Below are 7,346 nucleotides of genomic sequence, written 5' to 3'. Positions count from 1 at the left end.
GGTAGAGATGAAAGTCATCTCTATCTGGCAGGAAAAACAAAAACAGCTCCAAAGTGTATAGTTTATTTCCCTGTAAGACATTAACTGGCTTGTATCTAAGCCAGTAATCATACCCTAACATTCCTTTTGTAAACTGCCTCTACATACCTAGCTTTTCACATCTCTCAGACCTGGTATTAAGATCTTACTGATTTCCTCATTAATTGATGAGTCGGATAAAGTGTTTGACATGTGTTCATTTTATATTCGCATGAAGAGTCCTGGATTTATCTTTTCAGAAACTGTGCTTTTGCTCTCTCTGCACTTGTAGACCTCAGGGTATGGCTTGTTCTCCTGCTCCTGTCCACAGGAAAACCCAGAGCTGCAGAATCAACCAATTGGTTAGACTCACCATTTGCATAGCATAGTGCCTGGCACAGTTACTCACATATTTGGGGTTTTTTGGTTCTGTTTTGGTGGGCTTTTTTTTTTTCTTTTTTCTTTTTTTTTTTTTTTTTTTTTAAGATAGATTCTCACTCTAGCCCAGGCTGCAGTGCAGTGGTGGGATCATGGCTCACTGCAGCCTCGAATTCCTGGGCTCAGGAGATCCTCCTGCTTCAGCCTCCCCAGTAGCTGGGACTACAGGTGTGCATCACCACACCTGGCTTATTCTTTTAATTTTTTTCTTTTTTTTTTTTTTTTCTTTTTTTTTTTAGAGAGGAAGTCTTGTTATGTTGGCCACGCTGGTCTCAAACTCCTGACCTCAAGAGATTCTGCCATCTCAGCTTCCCAAAGTGTTGGGATTACAGGCATGAGCCGCCATGCCTGACCTCAAATATTTGCTGAACGTTGTGTGTGTTCTGTCCTTTATTGTCCCCAGTCTGCTCTGATGACAAGGCTCCACTCTTGAGGTCCCTGGATTGACTCTCAGCCATCAAAGGGGAAAGGCTTCCTGAGTCTTCAGGGCATAGTCAGAAGGTGGGTGACCGTGATGCTCTTTTCCCAGTGTATTAATCCATTTTCACAATGCTGGTAAAGACATAACCGAGACTGGGCAATTTACAAAAGAAAGAGGTTTAATGGATTCACAATTCCACATGGCTGGGGAGGCCTCACAATCATGGGGGAAGGTGAAAGGCACATATCACATGGCAGCAGACAAGAGAAAAGAGCTTGTGCAGGAAAACTCCCCTTTTTAAAACCATTCGATTTCATGAAACTTACTCACTATCAGAGAACAGCCTGGGAAAGACCCACTCCCCATGATTCAATTACCTCTCACTGGGTTCCTCCCAGGAAATTTGGGAATTGTGGGAGTTACAATTCCAGATGATATTTGGGTGGGGACACAACCAAACCATATCACCCAGTGCGGAGATGGGGCACCACAGCCCAAGGGAAGCTTGTTCTCAGCAGGGCCCCATTAAGTTTCTTACTCAGGGTTCATGACCTTGGCTGGGCATTAGAATCAATGGGGGAGTTTTTAAAAACCTGCATCAGGACCCCATCTTTAGGGAGACTGATTTAACTCAAGTGAGCCAGGTCTGGCATCTGCATTTTTTGTTTTGTTTGAGACAGAGTCTCGCTCTGTTACCCAGGCTAGAGTGCAGTGGCACAATCTCGGCTCACTGCAGCCTCCATTTCCCGGGTTCAAGCAATTCTCCTCCCTCAGCCTCCTGAGTAGCTGGGATTACAAGCGCATGCCACCACACCTGGCTAATGTTTTTCGTTTGCTTGTTTGTTTTTCTGTTTTTTGTTTGTTTCTTTTTGTTTTGAGATGGAGTCTCGCTTTGTCGCTCATGCTGGAGTGCTGTGGCATGATCTCAGCTCACTGCAAACTCCGCCTCCTGGGTTTACGCCATTCTCCTGCCTCTGCCTCCCAAGTAGCTGGGACTACAGGCACCCACCACCATGCCCGGCTAATTTTTTGTATTTTTAGTAGAGATGGGGTTTCACCATGTCGGTTAGGCTGGTCTCGAACTCCTGACCTCGTGATCTGCCTGCCTTGGCCTCCCAAAGTGTGGGGATTACAGGCGTGAGCCACCATGCCCAGCCAGCATCTGCTTTTTTTCATGTGTCCTGACGATTGCATTGTGCAGCCAGGGTTTGGAACTAGAGTTCCAGCCCTGTCCCTCGACCGGCCCAAGGGACCGCAGGCCGTCCATCCCGTTTTCTCTCCTCAAATGTGGTAACCTGAGCTGTGTTCAAAGGGCCTCCTAAGGGTGTTTTCCGCTACGCCGCTGGCCCCATGTTGGTCTTTGTGGTGAGCCCCCGAGGAGCTCCAAAGTCCACAGAAAACTCCCAATTCCTCAAAGACTCTCATCAACAAGCTCCCCACCGCCCGCACAGACTACTCCGTTGTAGATTTTTTCCTTTCCTCTTCTTTTTTCTCTTCTAAATTCTGAGTTCCTGGCAGCCACTAAAATGTCTCAGAAGCAGAAAGTAGCTTTGATCGACTGTCAGCAGAGTCGAAAACTACAATTTTATCTCCCTTCTCTAGAGTCCTTCTTGGGCACCCCCCGGGCAGGCCTTTGGGCTGCGGTGTACACATGACCTGCTTCCCTGGCCTCTGTCCCAGCCCACCCTCTCCTGCCCTCCCCACTCCGCCCCTCTCCTCCTCTGCCCTCCCCCACCTCCCTGCAAATTAATATGGTGCTGCTGGTGAGAGAGTGGGTTCTGGAGCGGGCTTCTCTCTGGTCTCTCTGCCATCACGGGCTGGCAGCTTCAAAGCTCGAGTCATCCTGTTTCCGTCTGCCCCTGAGCCCGCGTGGCCTGGCTTCACCGCAGGGGTCCGAAGTGCAGCCTCCGCCGATGACAGCAGCCTGGCCAGTGACCAGGCGACATGTGCCCATCTGATTTTTCCCCTCCTCTGCTATTTTCTCTCCCCTTCTCCACCTCCTCCGGCCCCAAACAGTCCTTCCTCTGGAAAGACAAGGCCATCTTCTCAGTTCCCGCATCCCTTCCCTTTTATGTCAGACAGAGGCAGCCCTTTGTAAAGGGGCGTACGGGCTTTTGCACAAATATTTAATCTCTTCCAATCTGCCCCTTTGCACTGCCTGTCAGTTCCTGGGGTTGAAACCGCTCAGTTTGCTTTAGCTGGTAACAGGATACTATTTTGAAAATCTATACTTGCTTTTCAAGGCAAGTATAGATTTAGTTTTTTTCATCCTTACCAAGAATTAAGCTGCCAGTGGGGGTGTGGTCTTGAGCAGGCAGGGAAATCTAGCGATGAGTTTAACTTTTTCCCTGTAGCTTAGAGATCTTAGTAGCAGAGACCTGGGAAAATAAACTTAGCCTCGGTTTCAGGTGGAGTTTCTTTCAGCCACCATCTGCCCCCTTGCTTTTTGAACATGCTTTATTTCACATAAAATGTAGTTTATCCTGTCGAAGTGTCTGCAGGTCCTGTTAGAAATCGCCTGGTACAACAGCATAGAGAAGGTAAAATACAGAAATAGAATAATAATCACCTTTTTTTTTAGAGATAGCGTCTTTCTGTGGTGCCCAGGCTGAGTGCAGTGGTGCCATCATAGCTCACTGTAGCCTTGAACTTCCAGGATCAATCGATCCTTCCACCTCAGCCTGCCAAGCAGCTGGGACTCGTAGGCATGCACCACCACCCCCAGTTAAATTAGTCACCAATGCTTTTTAAAATCCTGGTGTGTGCCATGTGCTTCTAACACAGTTACTAGTCCTTACCATGGTCGTGCATGGCAAATATTGCTATTCCTATTTTACAGGATGTGAAATACAGAACTTCAGTGTCTTGTCTGTGCTCACACAGCCAGTCTCAGAGGAGGTGGGCTTAACTTAACTCTGGCAGCTTCTCAAGGGTGCCCTGTCTACTCCCCACTCTGCACAGCTATCATCTTTGCTCTGTCACCAGGGACAGAAGATCTGGAGCCACAGTAAGGGCATGTTTTGGGTTTTTCAGTACAGTACCAACTTGAAATGTTTTCCCTCAGTACCAACCAAATGGTAGATGATGGATCAAACTGTGATCAGCTTTCATACTTTTGGTCTTTTTCTTTTTTCTTTTTTTTTTTTTTTTTTTTTTGAGACGGAGTCTCGCTCTGTCGCCCAGGCTGGAGTGCAGTGGCCAGATCTCAGCTCACTGCAAGCTCCGCCTCCCAGGTTCACGCCATTCTCCTGCCTCAGCCTCCCGAGCAGCTGGGACTACAGGCGCCCGCCACCTCGCCCGGCTAGTTTTTTTGTATTTTTTAGTAGAGACGGGGTTTCGCCGGGGTAGCCAGGCTGATCTCGAACTCCTGACCTCGTGATCTGCCCGCCTCGGCCTCCCAAAGTGCTGGGATTACAGGCTTGAGCCACCGCACCCGGCCCTTTTTCTTTTTTCTAAGAGACGGAGTTTTGCTCTTGTTGCCCAGGCTGGAGTGCAGTGGCGCAATCTCAGCTCGCTGCCTCCACCTCCTGGGTTCAAGCGATTCTCCGGCCTCAGCCTCCTGAGTAGCTAGGATTACAGGCATCCGCCACCGCGCCCGGCTAATTTTTGTATTTTTAGTAGAGACGGGGTTTCACTATGCTGGCCAGGATGGTCTCTATCTCTTGACCTCGTGATCCGCCCACCTCGGCCTCCCAAAGTGCTGGGATTACAGGTGTGAGCCACTGTGCCTAGCCTATTTTCTTTTATTTTTAGAGTTTTGAAAAATACTTTCTACCCTACAAAGAATGTAGATTATTGTTATGAACAGAGCCTAATCAACAAGGTGAGTGAAACAATGTTTCTGTTCAAAACACAGCGTTTCTTTTGGGTTACATCAGCGAGGAGGCCCCAGTGGTAGAAATTGTGCAAACTGCAGCCTCGTATAAGGAAACAGATTGTTTGCCTCTCTTCTCTCTGCTGTTCTCCAGCAAGACTCTGTTTATTAGCTTCTGACCTTGTGCTTCCTCTTCTCTTTCTCCTGTTACTGGAGGATCAGTTTAAAGCGAGGTGCTTGCTGAATCTGTGAATCGGAACAGTTTCTGAGTGTCCCCTGTTCCGTTTCCCTGCACTTGCCGAATCGGATGAGACGGGGGAGAAAAATGAGGAAAAGAATCACCTGTTCAAAGCAGAGTGCTGTGAAGCTGCCTTCCTGGCCCTCAAGGAGCCTCATGTTGCTCCCAAAGCTTCTATTACACCAAGGATTCCTCCCAGATCGGGATCCTAAGCTCTCCCTGGCTGTGGCTTTTTTGCAAGCCAGATGTGTGAATTTCCATCCTCAGACATCACTTTGTGTAAAGAACTGCTCTCAGCCCAAGCCCTGGTGAATGGCAATGTCCATCCTCAAGCAGTCGGACCCTTCAAGACAGAAGCACTATAGAGGAAACCCGATACCCTGGAGAAACGTCGCCAGGAGGCTGAGTGGGCCTGGAGTGGGCTAATTAGCCTACCTATCTTGCTGTGTTGCCTAGCTAGACTAGAGGGCAGTGGCATAATTACAGCTCACTGCAGCCTCAACCTCCCAAGCCGAAGTAATCCTCCCACTTCAGCCTCCCAAATAGTTGGGACTACAGGCGTGTATCACCACACTTGGTTAATTTCAAAAATTTTTTATAGAGATGGGATCTCACTCTGTTGCCTAGGCTGGTCTCCAACTCCTGGGCTCAAGCAATCCTCCAGACTCAGCCTCCCCAAGTGCTGGGGTTACAGGCAAGAGCCACCACATGTGGCCCTTACACTTTTTAAATCAAAAAATGTAATTGGTTTCTAGTTGGAAAAAGTAACTGTTGTTTATTGGGAATTTCAATTTTAGGTATCTAGATCATTTTCCTTCTATTTTGGAGACACAGAGAAAATCTTTCTGGGTTTCTTGATAAAGTCTCTGTTTTTGAAATTCACCTTGAAGAGATTAAATTGTTCCTGCAAATCTTTCATGGGCTAGCTTAGGGTTTGTGCGATATTTGAGAAACTCAGGGAAATGGCTGTGTGGAACACAGGTGAAGGACTCTGGCACTTCCTGTTCGTAAAGGAACGAGGACACGTTATCACTGAGTTCTGAAGATCCCCGCACGGCAGCAGGGGCCTCTTGGATTCTCTGCTGTGGCACTGTGGCCCCTGGGCAATAGGTACCCCTTCTGTATCTCAGGGACATGTATATGGAGTGAAGGTTACATTCCCCTATATCCCAAGGTTGTTATGAGAAGCATATGAAATAATAAACATGAACCTGATTTGAAAACAAAAATGTTCTAAATGCAAGGTCTTATTTGTATTCCGTCGGTGATTCCACATGTGTCCAGTGGTACAAAAAACCAACATCAATTTTTTTTATTAATTTTTTTAAGAGACAGAGCCTCACTCTGTCATCCAGGCTGGAGTGCAGTGGCTCGATCATAGTTCACTGATGCCTGAAATTCCTGGGCTCAAGTAATCCTCCCACCTCAGCCTCCTGAGTAGCTGGGACTACAGGTGTGCACCACCACACCCAGCTAATCTTTGTACTTTTTGTAGAGATGGGGTCTCACTATGCTGCCCAGGCTGGTCTCTAATTCCTGGCTCAACTGATCCTCCTGCCTTGGCCTCCTACAGTTTTAGGATTACAAGCTTGAGTCATTGTGCCTGGTCAACATCTAATATTTTTGAATATTAACTATTATGCATTTAGCACTGCAGAAGGGACTGTGGACAATATAACAGTGAAAGACATGGTCCAGGCCTTAAGGAGCTTACAAGCTGGATGAGGATACCAATTCCCAGTGACCTAATCCTATAGCACACACCTGCCATGAGATCAGAGGCAAGAGCTTTAGAGGTTAGAGGAGCAGGGAGTTTCATGTTGGCTGGGCCAGGCTTGAATAGGCTGCAGGCGAGTAGCACAACCTCCAAGTTTGGGAAAAACCAAGAGCAAGGACATCTACAGGGAAATGATATACTTGGTATAAAAGGCATCTAGAGAAAATCGCAGGCCAGACCAGAAAGCATCGAGGAGCAAACAACAGGGAGCAAGCTGGGATACAAAGAGCCAGATGCTGGGGATGGCAGGGGGTGTCCCAAGAATCAGGCAGAGCTGAGTCCCCACAGAAAACATGTCCCCACGTAAGCCAGTTACTATAACCTAAGACCCAACAGTCTGCTCAATGTACCTGGTAACCAGCAGATAATGTGGTCATGAGGAATAAATGAAAATCTACTTCCAAATATCTTGGAAACTATACAGGGGAATATGAGTGTTGGTTTTTCTAAAATATACTTTTGTTGAATAAAGATAACTCAGGCATAGAAGTATTCATTTCCTCTTGAATTTCTGAAGGCATTATTTATGGAAAATTATCTGGGAAAATGCATTTTTCACCCTAAATTATTATTTATAGAAATAAATCAAACATGGGGGAAGAGTAGGATTGCATGCTTAGAAATTTTATGAGTTTTGCAA

This window comes from Papio anubis, chromosome 11 (genome assembly GCF_008728515.1).
Source record: "Papio anubis isolate 15944 chromosome 11, Panubis1.0, whole genome shotgun sequence".
Taxonomy (NCBI): Eukaryota; Metazoa; Chordata; class Mammalia; order Primates; family Cercopithecidae; genus Papio; species Papio anubis.
The sequence above is the reverse complement of the archived record's forward strand: the minus strand, read 5'-3'. Positions refer to the sequence as shown.